Here is a 21,879-nt window from a genome sequence, read left to right as displayed (position 1 = left end):
CTCGGCAGAAGACAACAGTGTCGTTATTCATGAGTCAATTATGAAACAAATCTGATTCAGCTTTAAAACAGCTCTATAGAAAACAGCTCTTAATTCAGCTCAAGTTTCAGTGCAGTCAAACCGATGATATTACTGAACATTAATAGTCTTAATGTCATTAAAGAAAGCCAAAAGGTATGACAAATTATTGACAGAGTGTCGATTCAACGGTTGTTTTAGTTGACTTTATACCCCTGCACACAGAGATCCAGTCACAAGACATAATGAACAGAGGATCAGGCCTAAAAGCTCTGATATCATCAGCAAACCACCCAGCCTGTTCAATATTTGAGAATGGAATGAAGATTAAGAGCAAACTCATTATTAAACAGGATGTGATTATTGCTCCTCAGCGGCACAGATCCGGCCAGGCAACCTTATCCCAGAGAGCTCATGGAGGACAAACACTGATATGATGCATAGTTAAGCCTGCACACGTACGTGTGTCCTCGGCACAGGACCAGAGGACAGGGGAAGACTGTGGGCTAAACCGCTGACGCTGACCCTGAGAGGACACACACAGGACATATCCCATCAGCCCATGCACTCGAGTACAGCAATGCCACACTAGTGCTCACACACAACTGAACATGGCACACATATATTGGCATGACAAGCGTAAAACAGCAAACAGTGCATATGTCGGACATCTTTGTTTTAGTCATGCAATGTGACCTCATTAAACTCAATGTGGTTCGACAAGTTGCTCTACTGTAAGGAAAATGCACACGACTAACACATGCAGGCAGGGCCTAAAATTAACACTCGCCAAGCGCCAAACCAGAGAGAAAAAGATCCGACCACATGATGAACACATCGGTTGTTCACTGAGAAATGCGTTATTGCTTTGAAAAAAATAAGACGCGGGCAGTGGAATGGGAAAAAAGTTAAGTTATTAGACGAGAGTTTAACTTTTTTTTACCTTGAGTGCCACGTTTTTAGAATGCCGTTTCATGAGTGAGACACTGCTAAAGACGCGAGACAGCCAAACATAAAAATAATAGGTAAAATATAGGCATGCACGATATATCAGCCACCATATTGGTATCGGCCGACATATGTTCATTTTTAATGTTGCTGTTATCGGCCCGATAAGAAAATATGGCCATATCAAAGCCGATAAATATTTGAATCTGAATATTTCCTTCAGCTGAGACACTTCAGATGCGCACTGTTCAACATGATGGTTTTGAATAGCTTGAAATATGATTGAAACCACTTAAAAAAAGGAAAATGCAGTTAAGTGCAACATGTGCAGTGCCAGTCTGTCATATAGGCATATAGGTTATAATTGTGTGCTTGGGGACATGGATTTTAATGGTGAGATTTTGGCTTTTGTAATCAGGCTCGCAAAATGTATATAAAAAATTGGATTTAGATTTATCGGCCAATACATTGGTTATCGGCTTTTAAATATAAAGAATTATCGGTTATCGGTTATCGGTCTCGGCCAAAATGTTCATATCAGTGCATCCCTAGTAAAACCCCAATGGACCGCAAAAACCTGTAAGGAACTACTACTGTATGTTTGATATCTCATGTTTGCATGATGGTGACAGGCTGAAAGGTGCAGTTATTTTTTTTTTACAAAGCATTTGCTGTTAATAATAGCCTATTACTGCTGTTATTGCTTTTTGGCTAAGAAATATTTAGCGTTTTTTATTTTTTTTCTGAGTATATAGGATATGTTTAAGATAGGTTTGTACAATATTTGCCTTAATATTTCATGCATATTTTATACATTTACAACATGTTGATCACTTCAGGTGTGGTCCACTTGGAATAGAACTTTTTTAAACGGATGGTTATAAAGAGAATGTTACTTGAATCATATTGTAGTTACGGTTTTAAGTTGACTAGTTAAACATTAAAAAAATTGTGAATCAGCCATTTCTCATTTTTTGGCATATCGCCCAGCCCTAAAGACATAACATGAAAATAATTATCACCTCATCGGAATTATAAATTATTATTTAGTGTGTTGCCTGGCCTGCTATACAGTTACTAGGGTATTGCTAGGTGGTTGTAAGGTGATCTAGAGGGTTGCTAGGAGGTTGCTTACTAGTCCAAGTCAAAAGAGCCTGTAAGTATGATTACTAGTATTAGTGATCCTTGCCTTCAGTAAGAGCAACAGTTCAGAGCTGGGGAACTGGGCCAAAGCAGCACATTCCTCTCCGGTCAGAGACACAAGAGGACGGTCATCTGCTGGAACCAGGGGATGTGGACTAGATTACAACACAGGCCTGTCTGTTGTGGCTTCCTCATTATACTTCCCGAAATACAAAGAGGACTCCAAAACATGATCTGGAATTATAACGTTACGCCTAAAAGAATGCCATTTTGATTAACGCTAAACCCATTTCGTGATTGACTGTCAGCTGCGCTTTTCATTATTGGAAAAATAATCCAGTTTATTTTAGTCATTTGTCCACCAAGCTTGTCACAGTGCACTCTTGAATTGAACTGTTTCTGAGTACCATTAGGAACAATCATTGACATCGTGACAATGTCAATAATACGTTCACACACTCTATCCTTTATCTTTTCTTTCCCTCCATTAAGCACTCTTTCCCATTAACATACTTTCTATTCCTCTCTGCTTCTTTCTCATGTACCATTAAAACACACACTTTTGCTTGGTTTGGCCGCTGGAGAAATTGTGGTTTCCCTGAGAGGAAACAAGAGGTCAGGAGCAATGCAGAGGGGAGAGTACTTCCAGTCTGTGTTACATGACTCTCACATCTCACTTTAGAAGAGAAAGCCTTCTCGGAAAGACATCTTAAAGGAATAGTTCAATAACCACTGCGACCAGATCATGGAGTCAGAACTGTATCAGTCCAATTCATAAACAAATCGTTCAGATCATTTTTTTTTATAAATTCTTTGAAAAAGATTATCACAAAGTTATCATATGGCTAATTGTATGATACATTTATGGTGCTTTTGTGTCCTTCTGGAAATGTAATGGCCCTTCATGTTCTTCACTTAGGGGTAAAAAGAAAGACCTGAGCAGTGGTGTACCCTGTTCAGATAAATATGCAAATATATGTGATTTCCTCTCAATAACAAAATAAACAACAAAAATGACAGTGTGAGAAAACAGCAGTTAAGAAAGCATCACAGTGACGTGGATGTTTGCACCAGTTCTGCAATGATGCACTCCAGTGAAGTCACATCATGTTTATTTATATATCACTTTATACAACAAATTGCTTTAAAGCAAGCAGTTTTACAGTATTAAACATGAAAAAACTGTCAGTGTCACTTTCATTTAGAATTATAACTAAGTAACATTTTTTACTCTAAGGCAGCTTTTCAGTGTGTTGATGTTTTTGCTCGTGCCTGACCTCGATGGACTGAACAGAAGAAAGGAAACGGAGAAGATTTTCATGTCAAAGGAGGCGGAGCCACAGAGCACATCTACCTATTACGAAATCCCCATGGACCAATGGTAGTTTGAAGGTGTTTCTCAAGTTCGCGTCGGAAAGCTCCAAATGAACTTTGTCTTGGCCCGATTTTTTTTCAAAATGACATCATACAACTTTGTTCTTTGATTTCACTTGAAGTATATCAGGGCCTTACAGCTTGCGCCAGCGCAAAAACTCTTTTGCCATTAAAAAACTACTGTCAAGATTGCATATGCATTTGTAGGAGTTTCCCTTTTAGACACAAAATTTATGGCAGGAGAATATTGAAATGAATCATGTAATGTGATTTACTAAGGTTTGCGCTAGTCAATTTACTGGTGTTTGCGCCATTATTTACCACCCAAAAAAAGTCTTAAAGGTGCCCTAGAATGTGTTGAAATAATATTTTAATTTTGTCCCTGATATCTACATAGAGGGTTTGTGGCTTAAAAAGCCATTTAAAATGTCCAGAAAAGGTTTTACAGGTCAATTTCCAACCCTATAAATTGGCCCTAGAATGAAATGGTCTGTTTTTACCTTATTTGGAGGAGAGGAGAAAACCCGCGTAATATCAAAATACTACTGTTATCGTGTCACGAAATGTAATTCTAAGAGTGTTTCAGTCGAGAATGTAGTTGTTTAAAGGTCAAATCTGTGGTTTATTTATAAAGATAGCGCCTATTTGAAAAATATATCTGACGTTTTCGGAGTTGTGAGATCCAGGCGATCACCGGGCGTTCAGCGCTCAATAACCCCGACTGGAACAACTTTTCCTCGGCTAGTGCTTCTGATGTTTGCCGCTGGCTCTGGTGTCTCTAGTCTAGTGGTTAAACATGAGATAATATTTGTCTTGTGTATATCTAACGGGCGATCTTTGGTCTCATTAATCTATAATTTGTTCCATGGCAACTCGTTTTGGCTGAGGGCAAAGTGAAGTTTCATAATTGTATACATTTAGGCTATTTAACTTGAGCTATAGGCTATTTTAAGCTGACTTATGTTTGACTAAATTGTTTGCTTTATTTATTTTTATTTACTTATACTTTTATACTGGATATCAGATCATTAAAACTGACATTTAACAAAAAAGAGTCAATTGTGTAATTTTATTTTAGGCTGACAGTTATATATTTTAAAATATATATAATATTTTTTATATTCATTTTATTAGGCTATACATTCTCTTCACTGTACATGTATAATAAAATAAAATGACACAACCCCGTCTCTGTTTATTAAATGTCAGTTTTAATGTTCAATAATGTTTCATATTTTTAAAATGAAAACAAAAAGAAGCAGGGTTGCATTTTATATTTCGTGTTGTTATAAATATATGCAGTGAAGATAATCAATGTACACGTTGCCTGAACCACATTTGTGTGGCCATTTAATGTGTTTAAGAATTTTTTTTTTTAAATGAAAAGAGGCAGAGTGTTGTTTTATACCATATTTCGTTTTTGTTGCCTAAAATATACATAAAGAGATAACCGGAGTAGCCAGAGCGTGCTGAGTGACGCGATCAAGAACGCCGCTGTCCCATTTGCAGAATAACCGGACTTGCGTCCTCTCGTCCTCGGGAGTTCGTTCTCCTAAGTCGAACTTGGCAAGTCTGAACTACCAAGGACGCAAGTCCGAAGTTTGCGTACTTGGTATTGAGAAACGGCCTCGGTGTACAACCGTATATGTTTGAGCCGGTTTCAGACGACGATGCAGAGTTTGAGGAACAAGCGGTTGTTTGTAGAATGCAAATGGACGTTTCGGAGTGGTAAGTTTATTCATTATTTTCAGTACGAACTTAACAGTCACGTGTGTGCGTGTGTGTGTGTATGTGCGTTCGTTCGTTCGTGCGTGCGTGTGTGTGTGTCTGTGTGCGTGTGTGTCTGTGTGCGTGTGTGCTTCACCTGCGCAGCGCAGTTCTGTGTAGCACCGTATCTCTGAAAGGGCTTGGCTTATGCAAATTTTGGAGGCGTACATATTAATGATCCCATCGGTTACGTCACAGTAGGTGTTATGTGGAGATTCGCCCGTTTTTCAGAGGTGTTTTTCAAAAACGAGATTTAAACAAGAAGGAGAAAACAATGGTGTTTGAAACTCACTGTATGTCATGTCCATGTACTAAACTATTGTTATTTAACTATGGCAAGTTAAATTCAATTTCACATTCTAGGGCACCTTTAAACCAGACACTTATGTGCGCTGCTCTTGGTAGATTGTGTTGGTCATTATGTAAATGATCCGGCTGCATCGGTGTTCTTTAATTTGCATGTCGTCAGTAGATCACGCGCAGAACTCCACTCGTTTGCTTTTCTGGAATTGCACTTTCATGCTAATTAGCCCTGTTTAGTAAATCTGGCCCTAAAGCTTCCTTTTTTGTTTTAATTGTATGGATAAAAAAAAAAAACCTATTAAAGATTTATTCACACGAGTTCATTTTTGGGTGAACTAATTCTAAGTCATGTAAGGAACAATTGATGACAGGCTGGTATGATACACCTCAGATGTTCATTATTTTTCAATAATTCAATAGCGAATGTTTATTTGCTCCAAGAACACAGCAGTTTTTACATCGCTAGTGAGAAATATCTTGTAGCTTTTAAGTTGTTAAACTCTTTTACTGATAAAATCGCTTTGACAACCCGTTTCTGTGCGAGTGTGTTTCTGCACCGTATTTGTGTGCGATTTAGTGGAAGAGACAGCTGGAGAAAGAGATTATGTGCTTTTCCATAATAAATAATAAATACATAATAAAAATACATTTTGTGGCAAAATAAACATCATAAATGTCAGGATCACTATCATAAAATACGACTGAAAGTTAGCATATAGTTTGGATTGGCGGTATGGTTCTGTTCTGGGCTAGAACTCCCTCCGCATCCATGCAGCCTAGCATGGATAAGAGCAGCAATAACCCCCCTTAGGGTAACAGAACAGAACCAACATGAATGTATTGCAGATATCAATTACTTTTAAAGGTGCCATGTGTCATTGTCTGGCAAAAAAAATCAAGTCATATTTCACATTCCATACCAGATGGGGGCAGTATACCTCACATATCAAAATATGTGATGTAGGATATGGTATTTTATAAATCACACACTATAAATATGATAAAGAAGCAGAAACAGATAGTTGCAGTAAAGTAAGATATTTTAATAAGTTGAAGAAACAATAATGATTTGTGACACACACACACAGTGGCGCCTCCAGAAATTTTTCATAGGGGTGGCCAGATGGGGCCACTTAAAATCTTGGGGTGGCACACCAAAACTATAAACCATAATTTCAGAATTTTATTCTACTGTTGTAGTAACCCATTCAGAAATGTAATATATGACATATCCCTATATCGCTAGTGACGCCGTCATATATGTTAAATATAAGACAATATATTGCTATCACATATATACATATCTCTACATATATGTTGATATAGGTTTTTAACATATATAAATTTGACATATTAAATGAGTATATTGACATATATTAATATGATGTATATGATTATTATTTATATAATAATGTATGTTTTGACCATATATGTCACCGATATGTTTAATTTATATATGCCAAACTATTTACTATTTATTTCAAGTCTACAGATCAAGTCTACATATCCACATTTCATTTCAATTTCTATCTCATTATCCACATTTCATTTCAATTTCTATCTCATTTTCGAATCTTTTATAAATAAAATGTATTATTTATGATTATTTTACCTCTTCTTGACCAGCTCATAAAAACAAAACAAATACTACACAAATTCTATTTGAAAACTGATAATTATATATGTGACATGTATGTAAAAAAAACACTATTATACATACATCAAATATATGGGCTGGTTTTATATGTCAATTGTTCCATTTTCTAATAGGTTTTATATATGGGCAGGGCATATATATTTTATATATGTGGATATATTTCATATATGTATATTTCATATACCTAGGCTATGTACATATATTACATTTCCGTATGGGTAAACTGGCCTGAAGAAAACTACCAGAAAGACTTAAGGAAACTCCCACTGATATACTTTGGTTTATTGTGTTATATTTAACGGACAGTGAGTGCATCACGTTGCATGAATTTCTTAAATGAAATAAACAGAGTTCACAAGCAGGTTAATAATAATACACACACTCCATTTCATCATTGCAAATAACACATATGACTCGACTGACAAAACTAGGAACTAACAGACACATGAAGTAAACTTGTGTGTAGTTTATAAAGTCCAACCTTGCACTTGAAAACAATCTAAACTCTGTTTTTATGACGCAGCTCTTACTGATGCGACTCACCAGCAGCGAGAGATGTGAGACTCTGCTGGTGGTGACGTAGCTCCGCCCGCAATATCACGCACACAAATGCTAGTGATGCAACAGCCAATGTCGAGTTTTCCCAATTAATGCATGAATTTAACAGCATTATTTAAACTCTGTTACACATATACATGCACCAGATAACGACGTTAGCTAGGTAACTCTTGCCAAAACATGTCAAAGACGCATCAAAAAGCTGTTGTAACAGTATACTGTAACCATTTGGCACTTAAAAAGCACGTCACGACACATAATTCCCCGTCTTCTTTTACTAAAGAATATTTTTTACTTATTTACTTACCGGTAGTCTTCGTCTTCTTTCTTAACTTCTTTTAAAATTGTTGACCGACGGGCACGCGCTGAGCTGTTGCTGTCTGAGCGCGCAACAGCGGCATGTACGGAGGGGCGGGGGAGGGGCGGGCTACTGTGTGCGATCGAAAGTCAGCTTGCCTGCCTGGCTGTGCATTAGGGATGAAATGCATAACTGATGCTACTAAAATTTATACTGGCCAGTGGGGTGGCCAGGAGTCGGCCAGGGGTGGCCACGGCCACCCCTGGCCACCCCCTGGTGGCGCCATTGCACACACACACACGATTTGCGCATTGCCATCATGTGTGTATTACAGGTAACGTTACATTGCTTCCTGATATCACGTGCGCAAACACAAATAACTATTTATATATATATATATACTACAGGGCCGTTAAATGCTTGTATCTGATAACCGTGAAGCTCTTGTAATTATTACTTTACCCAACCTCTCCATGTCGAGTGATGCAGTAAACATCAGACAGCGCACGTGAACCGATCATCTCTACTATAGTAAAAAAAACACGAACACTGTTGAAAGATACAGTAGGCTACAAATGACCTGTTCGCGCCACAAATTGTTCTCCGTCCTTAGCGACCGAGTCATTGAATGTGAAACAGCGGCTGCTGTCGTCAGCGAGCAGCACTCTTCAGACAACGAGGGCGCGCGCGCCGTGTTGATACCTCCGTTTCAGTTTCTCGAACCCGCGCAGTGCGGCGCGGCGGTCAGAACACGGAGACCATTCTGCCCCTAGCTATGCGTGCGAAAGCATGGGGAGCGATCCCGGGCGTGTCAGAATGGGTGCTGAACGTTGTAAAACAGGGCTATGCGCTGCAGTTCGCCCGCCGTCCCCCGCGCTTTCGAGCCCGGACCGTGACGAGCGGTCCTTTTCTTATCTGATCTGATTTGTGCTTCAGAGCGCGGTGGTTGTAGGGGTCTCTTGCCAAAGGCTTCAGCCATCCTTCCGCTCTCTTCCCTGAATTGAAATGAAGTAGTGGGCTCTGTACTTTCCACACGATAGACATCAGGTTCAAGTACGCCCACAAGCCGTGCGAGTTATTCGTGTCGTGTATTGCAGGTTGGCTGGTGGTTATGTGGCCCGCATACCGCCTCCCATGGCCGAAACTGGTATTACAACACCTGTCGGGCCGTGGCTAGAAATGCTAATGCTAATTAAGGTTGATATCTCTGCAGCACTATAACTTGACATTTTTTTAATGACATCATTGCCCTTATTTCTTCTCATTCTTTTGATGCGTGTAGCTCATTTTTTGGATAATTTTACCTCAATTTTTACACATGGCACCTTTAATGTACAACATAATTCGAGAATTTATTCTGATTCAATGGGAATCAGAATGCCATCCTGACTGGGCGAGAGGAGGAGCTGGGGAGGGAGGAGGGTAATTCGCTCCTGAGATGCTTATACAGTGATAGGAGTCGTATTCCTATAGGTAGATGTGGATCAGCTGAGAGTCAGCTGATGCGAGCTTGACAAACATGAACCGACGCTACGCTTGATTTTTATCCTATTATTTACTATATTTATATGTTTGGTCAGTGTGGTGGTGGGTTTTGGTTCTTTTGCTGTTGTCGGCTGTAAGGACCTTTAAAATCATTTGGCGAAGTGATATGGACATGTAATGCGGTCAAGTCCTGCCTGGAACTACTTAAGCCGTGCGTTTCCTTGAAAATAATCACACACCTTAGAACGTTCATCAACCAATCAGATTCAAGCATTCAACAGCCCCGTAGTATAACTGAAATCAGAGCACTGAGGCAAACAAATTACACGTGGGCGTGACATTTTTTAGAAAACTATTAATTCAATCTAATTAAATTCCACAAACAATTTAATAATTCATCTCTCAAGGGACCGACCACATCTTGCTTCCTGAGGCAGTGCTCATCCTAAATTCAGTTTAGTGCAGGTCCCACAGACTCGACACGGAACCGTCATTATGTAACGTTTCCTAAAATAAACAAAAAGCAGGTGCAGCTCATGTGCTGGAGGCCAGAGTTGTGTGAGTCGAGTCAGACGGCCCAGTGTCTCTGGACGGATACAATATAATATCCTGGTTTCACTCAGGCTACCCTTAATAGCTGCTCCAGAGCGCCTTATCAGCTGATCTGAGAACAGCATTGTGTATTATACATTTTAACATCATAATCTGGATTTGGACTAGGCAGGCTGATCCAAAACATGCCATATTGGTGAACTGGTTCTTTACCGCATTTTTGGGTGAACAAATTGTTTACAGTACAGTACAAGTAGGGACTTCCTGCATAAACTTGTTTGCTTGTACAATGCATTGATTCATAACCATGTTAACTGATGAACTAGAGGTCAACTGATATTTTTAAATGTCCGATTACAATACCAAACACTGTATTTTTATATTTACTAGAAATTAGAAATTAAATATTAGATTTTCTTTAACAAATGGCCTTGTTTCACTGTCCACACCAAACAGAATGTACCATTTTAAACTGTTTAAACTTTTATATTTACTAAAAAAATATTTATATTTTTCATTAAATGGTACATTTTCTTTATATGTTTTTATTTAATAATTTTATTTTAATTACCTTTAATGTTTATATTTTCAGTTTATGTTTTAGTCATTTTGTTATGCGCGTTTGTCATTTTTATTAGTTTTATTTATAAAAATATTTCTATTTAGCCTTAATTTATTTAATTTCAGTTTTATTAATTTTAGTACCCATTTGATTTCAGTTATTTGCAAAGGCAACATTACTAAGTTTTTTTTTCAGGTTTTTGTCTTCATCTCATTCAGCTTTATATTATTATAGTTATAAATATATACATATATATATATATATATATATATATATATATATGTGTGTGTGTGTATTCAGTGTGTACACACACACACACACACACACACACACACACACACACACACACACACACACACACACACACACACACACACACACACACACACACACACACACACACACACACACACACACACACACACACACATATATTAAGTTAGCATAGAGGTGCTATGGGAACTTCTAAGCAGACAACCGTCAAAGACTCTTCGAAAACATGAAACTAAAAGTGGTTAGAAAATCCAGAAGACCGATGTAATGAAATGCTATAGACGTCTATCTCATTCCCTTAAGTGATTGTGATACTGTCGCTATACGTTTCTGGCACACAGATGATGGGAACAGTTCCACTCGGCGTGTGATTCAGAGAAGAGCACTTATAATGTGGTCGATCAGGGTCGCACACAAACATGCACACACAGCAGCACTGATTGATCTCCTGGGATATTTCTGTTTCCAAAACAGGAGTTGCGACCTCACACACCTGGCCGTCGGCCGAGCCCGGAGGATAGCCTGCAGACAATACCACTCAGCATGAACAGACAAAATCTGTGATGACTAGACTACAAGACTAGATAGAGAGATGTGACACACTAACAGCCAATTCCAAATGTTATTTATACACCGTGGAAAGAGAACACTATTTGTATAGGGGCCCTTCACAGAGGTTCACTTCCACATGGCCTTTAATGAAGTGATCGTCCCAATGTCATTATTTGAGATAACATTACCTATTTGATATTGGATATTTTTTGCCTCAAAATTTCGTTTTATTATAACATGATGTGAGTAGTGATACCTTGCAAAGGTTTTGGCTTTCAAAACCCTCATTACTAATCTAAAAAATATTCAGAATTTTTAAAATTTTCAGATTTTTGTAAACCACATTTGTTTTATTTACAACAGTCAATCAAAAAAAAGTAACTTTACTATTCAAAATAAAGTCGTAATGACCTATACGTACAAACAGGCACATTTATTCTGTTCCAAAAACTAGCGAGCTACCTTTCACTGTAAACAATTATTTTCATGATTTGTTATCACAACTTTTTATCTTTTGTCAATTCAACTTAGATACAATGTGGTTCAGAAAACATAATATTTTGAGCTAAACCAATCTCCTTCATAGCATTAACTAAAAAAATTATTTCAATGAACTAAAAATTTTAAGGCAGCCAGGCAGCTGCCCTTCAAGCCAATGCGTTTTTGCATTGCATTACAGTGCTTTTCTATTGTTTTCCCATGTAAACATGCGATAGATTGACATGTTTGAACACTGTGTGTGCATTTTGCGTCTTTTTCGGCACGTTGCGCATGTGTTCTAAGAGTGGGTTTAAAAAAATAAGTGTTTTTGTTTTTTCACAGTTCTTAAAATAGGGGTCTAAAAACAAGAGTTGTGGGTGGGATCTGCATGGCTGATATGAAGAACGCACTATAGTCTCTGCAAACCATCACTTGTCTTGCAGTGAGAAAAACAAGAGTAGAAACATCTTTCCTGTGAAAGTCTGACTTCATCAACAGCTCCTCACCTTCATGAATTCATCAGCTTGTGTGAGATGGGCACACCTGATAGAGGAAGTGGGGGAGGGGCTGATGATGCAATGATTGATGAAGTAGATAAGTAATCCGGGCACACACACACACACACACACACACACACAAGCGACAGCAATCAGGAGATTAACCTTTCATTCCAGGCATAATCGCGGCAGAAGACACACCTCGATTGTGTTTGTGGGTGTATGCGTGCAAACGTGTGTGTGTGTGTGTGTGTGTGTGTGTGCATGCGCAAAAGGATTGGTGATTGAATAATAAATGCACAGGGACACCTCATGGTGTTTACCAGCCTGGTAGAAACACCTGCTCTCCCACACACACACACACACACACACACACACACACACACACACACACACACACACACGCACACGCGCACACACACACACACACACACACACACACACGCACAACCGCTCACACCTCCACTAGCACATAACAAACAATTAAAACCCAGACAGTTTTGAAAAAAGGTAAATAACAAAGTGTTCATGCGACACAATCGAAGACTTAAAGCCCCAAAATGAAAATTAGCCCATGATTTACTCACCCTCAAGTCATCCAACATCCGTTTCCAAGTCCATAAAAGTGCATCTATCCATCATAAACGAACTCCACACCTCTGGGGGTTAATAAAGGCCTTCTGAAGCGAAGCGATGCATTCGTATAAGAAAAATATGAATATTTAACACGTTACAAAGTACAATTCTAGCTTCCGGCCATACGCAGTTTACTTGCTTATAAAGCGTATCTTGTGATGTCAGAAGTAGCGTAGTGCGCATGGCGTAGCGTAAATATCAGCAGTACGTCGCATTACTCGCTTAAGTTGCACATAGACTTAAAGGATTAGTTTACTTTCAAAAACAAATCCTGATAATTTACTCAGCCCCGTGTCATCCAAGATGTCCATGTCTTTATTTCTTCAGTCAAAAAGAAATTAAGGTTTTTGAGGAAAACAATCCGGGATTTTTCTCCATTTAATGGACTTCAATGGCAACCAAATATTCCAATGTTCAAATGTCCATCTCAATGCAGCTTCGAATGCTCGACACGATCCCAGTCGAGAAATAAGGGTCTTATCCAGCGAAACGATTGGTTATATTCACACACAAAAAAAATCAATGATATACTTTTTAACCACAAATGCCCGTCGTGTACCATCTCTGAGATGTTGCGTCAACACGTTGGAAAGGTCCCGCGTCACGCCATCTATGCAAGTTATTTGTCTGAATACTCCGGTTCAAAAAAGTAGGGAAGGACGGAAAACTCCATCTCATTTTCTCCTCCAACTTTAAAATCGTACGACATCTTTGTTGAAATTTTTTATTTATTTTTTTTTCGTGACTGTGATGACGTAATACAGTACATGACAGGCATTTGTGGTTAAAACGTATATATATATATATAGTGTTTTGATTTATTTTTTTGAAAATGACCGATCGTTTCACTAGATAAGACCCTTATTTCTCGACTGGGATCGTGTCAAGACTTTGAAGCTGCATTGAGACGGACATTTGAACCTACTTTTGAACATTGGGATAGATGGTTGCCATTGAAGTACATGTGTAGAAAAATGTTTTCCTCAAAAACCTTAATTTATTTTCGACTGAAGAAAGAAAGACATGGACATATCTTAGAAGACATCAGGGTGAGTAAATTATCAGCAAACATTTTTTTGAAAGTGAACTAACCCTTTAAGTGGAATCTGTATGTTTGTTTGGCAGGAAGCTAGTTTTTTTACTTTAAATATGTATATTTTTTCGTACACAATTGCATCACTTCGCTTTAGAAGGCCTTTATTAACCCCCCCGAGCCGTGTGGAGTATTTTAAAGATGCATAAATGCACTTTTGTGGACTTCAAAACAGAAACGGCCATTCCCTGCCATTATAAAGCTTGGAAGAGCCAGGACATTTTTTTTTATATAACTCCGATTGTATTCGTCTGAAAGAAGAATGTCACATACACCTAGGAAGGCTTGAGGGTGAGTAAATCATGGGCTAATTTTCATTTTTCTCTCTTTACAGAGAAAAACAAACATCACACGTCAATGTCAAATTACCGTTAATACCAAGCATGTGGCTTTCACTTTAAATATTTGCGCTGCCACCTAAACTGCTCTGACAACACTCTGGATGACACGTCATGCTCATCTCGTCGTGGGTTAAACCAACACTCACAACAGCCTGTAACTGCATCTGCTAATAAGCAGCTAATGGAAATTCAACATGCCCTAGTGTGCTTCACATCAATGAAAGGGAAACCATTAAATCGCTATGGCAACTCAGCAGTGATTTGGTTCAGCTCAGTGCCTATTCTGAGGGATTATGGGTTCTTCATAATCAAATCAAGTATACCTGGAGGAAACGGTGCCTCATAACTGGGTATCCCAGAACCGAAACATTCTGCCGTTAAACAGGATAATGTTACAGTATAGCAAACCGTAGCGAAAACAAGCATTATTACTATTGCTCCCACTTAGTGTAAGGAACATGAACAATCCCCTAACTAAGTACATTGTGGCTTATTGAGTGATCTTTGAATTTTATGTTTCTGAGGCTATTCAAAAGTAGACATTGATTCTGATAACATTAATCACAGAAATTGTTGTAGGCCTATATTATATAGATCAGCATTGTTATTGGTAACTTAAACGGAAACTTAAAAATATATATATATATATTGTAAAAACTTGAATGAAAATTGTAAATGTTGCCAAGGTCGATTAACTGAAATGAAATAGGTAGAAGAACTAAAATTGTTCTTAAAATAAAAAAAATGTGAAAATTATATAAAAACTAAAACTAAAGAAAGTAAGCACATAAAAAAATTGCTAAAACTTAAACAAAAGAGCAAAGTTGCAAAAGTTATTCAGTCAAGATTAGTGAGAGATTTTCTCTTTTTTTGATGCTGTTGTTTGATTGACATCAATAACGACAGCGGGTATATTAGGCTGCTGTCACTTTAAGACCGAATACACGGATCCAATATACTCGTGCGTTTTCTTTCTGTTTACTGTTTACGTGCACTTAAGACATAAATGACTGTTTACTTGCAAATACATGGTCACTTTGACACACAGGCATGTGTATTTAATCGTTTAACCGGCTGACAAATTTCTCCAAGTTAATCATGTCTACCGGTATATCACCCACCCCTATAGTATTCAAGTAATACTAAAATAACACTGACTTGGGAGTGGGACATTGTATCACAATTATGTTTGGTCTGTTTCATTTTCATGGACTTTTAGTTAGTATTCATCTGTTGCCTGTTTCCTTTGTTCAGTTTCCCGCCTTCATCGGTTTCCATGGACACTCATTAATTATCACAGCTGTTTGTCATTGTCTCATTATCACTGTGTATTTAAGGCTACGTCTATATTGTTCCGGAGACATTTGAAAAAGGCGTTTTCGGTTATAGGCGCTCTCCGTCCACAATAGCGTTTTCAGGTGTTTTCAGACGTTTCAGTGTGAAATGAGAAACTTTTAAAAAACGCCTGAAAACGCTAAATTCACCTTTACTGTGCATGCGTAAAACCCCTAGCCTAGAAATCTAGACGCACCCTAGCACCCTATAAAACCCCACAAAAGATCACTGATATGATTCAGATGTAAAAATAAATAATGAAGTTATCGCGCAATTCTTCTGACAGGATAATTTTATTTAGTAAAATATCTCACCATCCACTGATGCGGTCCAGGTCGCACGCGGTCACCGTATGTTTGGTCTAAAACGCAACTGCTCTCGTATTTTGCCGCAGGACAGCAAATGTGAGTAAATTCTGTCATCTTTGCCGGACTGTGATATGAAGAGTGTGCCATGTAGAATATTTTTAGCAACAGTGTGTGAAAGTGAATAGCACATAAACAGGCACAATACTGGTATAAACATGAATATCTATTTTACAATACGCGTCACATGACTAAATTTACGTCATCGTTTTTAAATACCACCGGTTTCACAGTCCACACTACAACGTGAAAACAAATGTATCCACTTTGGAGTGCGTTTTCAAAAAAGCTTCGTTTTCATGAATAAAAACGCCGTCTCAGTGTGGACGGAAGGCCAAAACGGAGAGAAAAACTTGCGTTTTCAAACGAAAGCGCATTAGTGTGGACATGGCATAAGTTCCTCAGTGTGCTCACTTCAGTTGTCCGGTATTGTTGGTACTTTGGATAATCGGAGTCTACTTTGAATTTAAATAAAAGGACTTATATTTGATCTTCTCTGCCTTTCGTCTTCATCATCGGACTGACAACATTACACATTGCATTTGACAATACAATACAATACAGATGGTAGGCCTACTAATAATCATAAGGAAATGGGTTTAACTTTCAAAGAAAGCATACAATTATTTATTTTTTTAATTATAATATTTTCTAAAGTAATGTTTTAACCATCAACATTGATGTGGTACATTTTAAATTGAATATTTATACGACTCTTTCATTGAATGATCAGTTTTCACAAGGGTTTAATGGACTTCTGACACTGGACAGCAGCTGAATGGACCTCCATGCACGTTTGTAAGACATCTGAGCACACTTCACTGTGTGCTGTAGACCTGGTGATAAACAGGCCACCTCCTGCTGTGCCCCGGTGTGACTCTTTCGGGCTGGGAGAACGAGTGCGAGTCGTGTTATTGGAAACAGGGCCATATGTCTTCCTGAGAACCCCCAAATGCAGTCTTGCTTGTCCAGAGGCGCATAAAGCTAAGCAGATCTCGCACAACTATGCTGACCTGACAGAAATTAGTCAAACTGCTGACCGTCCTGTGCTCTTTCTGTCTATCAATCACTGAAATGAGAGTATGAGAGAGCACGGGGTCAGCGGCAACCGCAGAAGCGGGCACAGGGGCGATCCATACTCCCAATTGATTTTAGATTATTCCAGTGCTTTTAAACCGCCCACAAACCGCCAGCCCCCGCAAAGCACGCTGGGAAGTGTCATAGTTCGCGCAGTGCCACTAATAGGGTTGGGCATGTGATCTGTTGTGGAGCAGAATGAAATGAACAAAAAGAAAAAAACACAAACAAAGTCAAAAACATTAGGCTAACCTAGTAAAAATAAGGGTTAATATAGATGCTAAGTCTAATATATATATATATATATCATGTATGTATATGTATAATCATATCATGGTTTCCACAAAATATCAAGTTGTTTCCAACTGTGATAATAACAAATCTTTCTTATTGATTTTCTGAAGGATCATGTGACACAGAAGACTGGAGTAATGATGCTGAAAATTCAGTTTAGGAATAAATAACATTTAAGTTACATAGAAAAGAGCTATTTTTATAATAGCTTTATTTTTATCATTTTAATATTTCACAACAGTACTATATTTTTATCAAATAAATGCAGCCTTGGTGAGTAAAAGAGACTTAACATTCAAAAACCGTACAGACCCCAAACTATTGAAGAGTAGTATTAATTTAAATACGTTTTATTGTCAAAAGCCATATAGCTAGAATCCGAATATCCTATAGTAAGCACCCAAAGCATTTGCTCCCACCACCTTTTCTATTTTAGGCTGTTATATAAATATGTCCTGCACAGCATCCTTTCACATAAAAATGCTGTGTAAATAAATATTTTGAATAGTGGTACAAAAACTGCCAACCCTACTCTATTGCCCAAAAATAGCTCTGGCTACCGGCCAGCGGCTCTCTCTTAGTTAATGGAAAACTGCTTCAGTCACAGTTTTACTCCCTATTTATACCTTCTATTTTTGGAACATTGTTTTAAAATCTTTAGGTGTAGGTTTTTCAGGTTTTCAAACCAGGAACAAATCATGCAAAAGAAAAGAAAGCCAAATGTAAAAGATACAATGTACAAAGATACAAATGTAAAATAGTGACTTTTCATTCTAATTGGATAATTTGCCGCTCAAAAAACAATTCTTATCATTACCAATTTTGAAAGCAGTTGTGCTGCTTAGTTTTTTTTTTTTTTTTTGTGGAAACCATGATACACTACCATCAAATTTTGTAAAAAGAAAATAAATTAATACATTTATTCAGCAAAGACACATTAAATTGATCAAAAGTGCATAATCTTATAAAACATTTCTATTTTAAATAAATCCTTTCAAAAATATTTTTTATTATTATTCATCAAAGAATCCTGAAAAAAAAACGTATCATGATTTCCGCAAATATATTAAGCAACAAAAACTCTTGTCAACATATAATAGAAGAACCATTGATAATAATAAGAACCATTCAGTAGGCCTACAAATAATAATTGAGCAGCAAATCATCATATTAGAATGATTTCTGAAGGATCATGTGACTGAAGACTGGAGTAATGATGCTGAAAATTCAGGAATAAATTACATTTTAAAATATAACTGAATAGAAAACCGTTCTTGTAATAATATTTCACAACATTAATATTTGTACTTAATTTTTAATCAAATAAATGCAGCCTTGTAACTGCAATTGTAACCGAAATTCAGGAACTTTGAATAACACACATGCACGCTGACACCGCCGTGACAAAAATGTAAGTCTAATGTACATTTGCTAAGCATTGCAATTATGTACTTATCCAAGATTACCCAACCCTCGTAATGATATCCTCAGAAAAACAGTCTGTTTAATCTGAAAGAGTGTCCACAGGAGTCACTTTGTCAAACATTTACTAAAGGAAGTTATTATGGTGTTGATAAACGGAGTTTGCAGAATAACCATGAGAGCAGGGGCACGAGGGATTGGGTGGGGGTGAAGAAGCATGACAGTTTTTATAGCACTGAATACATCAACAACTGTTAAAACAACATGGAACAAACAGCGTCCACCCAAAAGCTAAATACACAGTCTGTTGCTCTCGGATACAAGCAGATCAAACAACAAACATCGCTTTCATGAGAATCGGAGTACTTCAGGAATACCGTAACATATCTGTATCGTGCTGAATTACATGTGCTGCTCATATAATTAGAATATCATGAAAAAGTTGATTTAATTCAGTAATTCCATTCAAAAAGTGAAACTTGTATATTATATTCATTCATTACACACAGACTGATATATTTCAAATGTTTATTTCTTTTCATTTTGATGATTATAACTGACAACTAATGAAAATCCCAAATTCACTATCTCAGAAAATTAGAATATTACCTAAGACCAATACAAAAAAAGATTTTTAGAAATGCTGGCCAACTGAAAAGTATGAACATGAAAAGTATGAGCATGTACAGCACTCAATACTTAGTTGGGGCTCCTTTTGCCTGAATTACTGCAGCAATGCGGCGTGATGGAGTCGGTCAGTCTGTGGCACTGCTCAGGAGTTATGAGAGCCCAGGTTGCTCTGATAGTGGCCTTCAGCTCTTCTGCATTGTTGGGTCTGGTGTATCACATCTTCCTCTTCACAATACCCCATAGCTTTTCTATAGGGTTAAGGTCAGGCGAGTTTGCTGGCCAATTAAGAACAGGGATACCATGGTCCTAAAACCAGGTACTGGTAGCTTTGGCACAGTGTGCAGGTGCCAAGTCCTGTTGGAAAATGAAATCTGCATCTCCATAAAGTTGGTCAGCAGCAGAAGCATGAAGTGCTCTAAAACTTCCTGGTAGACGGTTGCGTTGACCTTGGACCTCAGAAAACACAGTGGACCAACACCAGCAGATGACATGGCACCCCAAACCATCACTGACTGTGGAAACTTTACACTGGACTTCAAGCAACGTGAATTCTGTGCCTCTCCTCTCTTCCTCCAGACTCTGGGACCGCGATTTCCAAATGAGATGCTCTCATGAGAAAAGAGGACTTTGATCCACCGTGCTTTATTAAATCCAGAGTCAACGCAGCCGTCTACCAGGACATTTTCAGAGCACTTCATGCTTCCTTCATTTTCCAGCAGGATTTGCACCAGCCCACACTGCCAAAAGAACCAAAACCTGGTTCAATGACCATGGTATTACTGTGTAATTACTGTCATAATCATCCAAATTATAACAAATAAAGGCTTGAAATATCTCACTTTGCATTTAATGAGTCTATATAATATATTAGTTTCACCTGTTAAGTTGAATTCTAGAAATAAATCAACTTTTTGATGATATTCTAATTATATGACCAGCACCTGTATATCTGTAACGTATTATATGACAACGTAAGCAGGTGAAATGCGTCAAGATCCGGTCTCATCAGAATCGAGTCCTCAAGTAAAAGCACAACAGATGTGGAGAAGAAACCACAAAGATATCAGAACTATGGTTTCTAGCATATTGCTATGCCGTTTTTTAAGGTGTTAAGGGTATTTGATAGGGTGTTCTGGGTGTTTGCTTACTGACCCACTAGTATCTTATTGTGCTTAAGCAGATAATGTCAAAATGCCGGTCTTGGCGAGAGTATTCACATAAACATGTTATATTTAAAGTGAACGTAAACAGTTGAGAAAGAAATCGCATTTGTGTAACAGTATAATGGATCTGTGCGTCAGGTCTTAAAGTGACAGCAGCACAAAAAACCTTCCTGCCAAATTATGAGATAATATTAAAAATATCTATATGGCAGGTTTTCCCCATGGTAATGATGTCAAAATTGTGGCCAGTGAAAATGCTAAGTGGCTAGTAACTTTAAAAAACCACTAGCAACAGTGCCTGGTGAGCAAAAAAGTCAAGGTCAAGCCCTGGTCATAGTTATAATTTTGGGTGTGAACAGGCCTTACGTCTATGGGATTTCGAATACACACAGTAAAACTGCTTCAAAGTAAATAGTTATGAAATGCATGAAATTACGGTAACGCTTTATTTTACAGTGTCCTTGTTACACGTTACATGTAAATAAGGGTGTCACGATTTCGATTTTAAATCGAAATCGATCAAAATTAAGTCACAATCTCGATCATCGAATTAAAAAATGGAATCGTCGATGATGCCACGCCCCCATGTTACGTTCGGTCGGCTTGCCAAGGGGAAAAAAACCCGTTTATATAGGCTACTGTCTATGAAAAAAACACGCGTGCTGAAATGCTGCGAGTCAACCTCCTCTCTGGGCCGCACACCCGACGAGAAGCGCCGCGTCGCGTCCATGACAACTCGAGGTATCGCACACCGGACGCTCTGTGGCGCGGCAGGAGTAATTTAACAAAGGTCCTGAGCCGTTGCTGGGCGCCGTAGACAGACGCCGAATGGCGCCGCCGGTGTGTGTGTGTGTGTGTTCACTCAGAGAATAAAGTGTTAGAATTTTAAAGACGTGTCTCTGCGTGACGCTTAGATTTATCTGTTTGTTTGTTTGTTTTGTTGTGAACTTGAATGTCATCTTCTGTGAAGAAGACTGCAGTTACAAAAGAGAAACTAGATCGCAGGTTATTTTGCTTAAGTTTTCAATTGACTGAAGATATAAGTTATTGCTACAT

The 21,879-nt window shown here is 38.0% G+C and overlaps 1 protein-coding gene and 1 long non-coding RNA gene across 2 annotated transcripts in view; both read right to left on the bottom strand.

Moving 5' to 3' along the window:
* Positions 1-21,879, bottom strand: part of camk1b (calcium/calmodulin-dependent protein kinase Ib) — a 67,937-nt gene that overhangs the window by 28,858 nt on the left and 17,200 nt on the right. The window lies entirely within an intron of this gene.
* LOC306990739 lies at positions 1,710-10,029 on the bottom strand. The gene is made up of 3 exons (XR_013795925.1): positions 9,392-10,029; positions 5,619-6,409; positions 1,710-3,818 (listed from the first exon to the last, which is right to left on the bottom strand). It is a non-coding gene; the product is annotated as an uncharacterized lncRNA (long non-coding RNA).

The sequence above is a fragment of the Phoxinus phoxinus genome, assembly GCF_949152265.1.
Source record: "Phoxinus phoxinus genome assembly, chromosome: 22".
NCBI classification, from domain to species: domain Eukaryota; kingdom Metazoa; phylum Chordata; class Actinopteri; order Cypriniformes; family Leuciscidae; genus Phoxinus; species Phoxinus phoxinus.
This window is presented reverse-complemented; position numbering and strand designations above follow the sequence as displayed.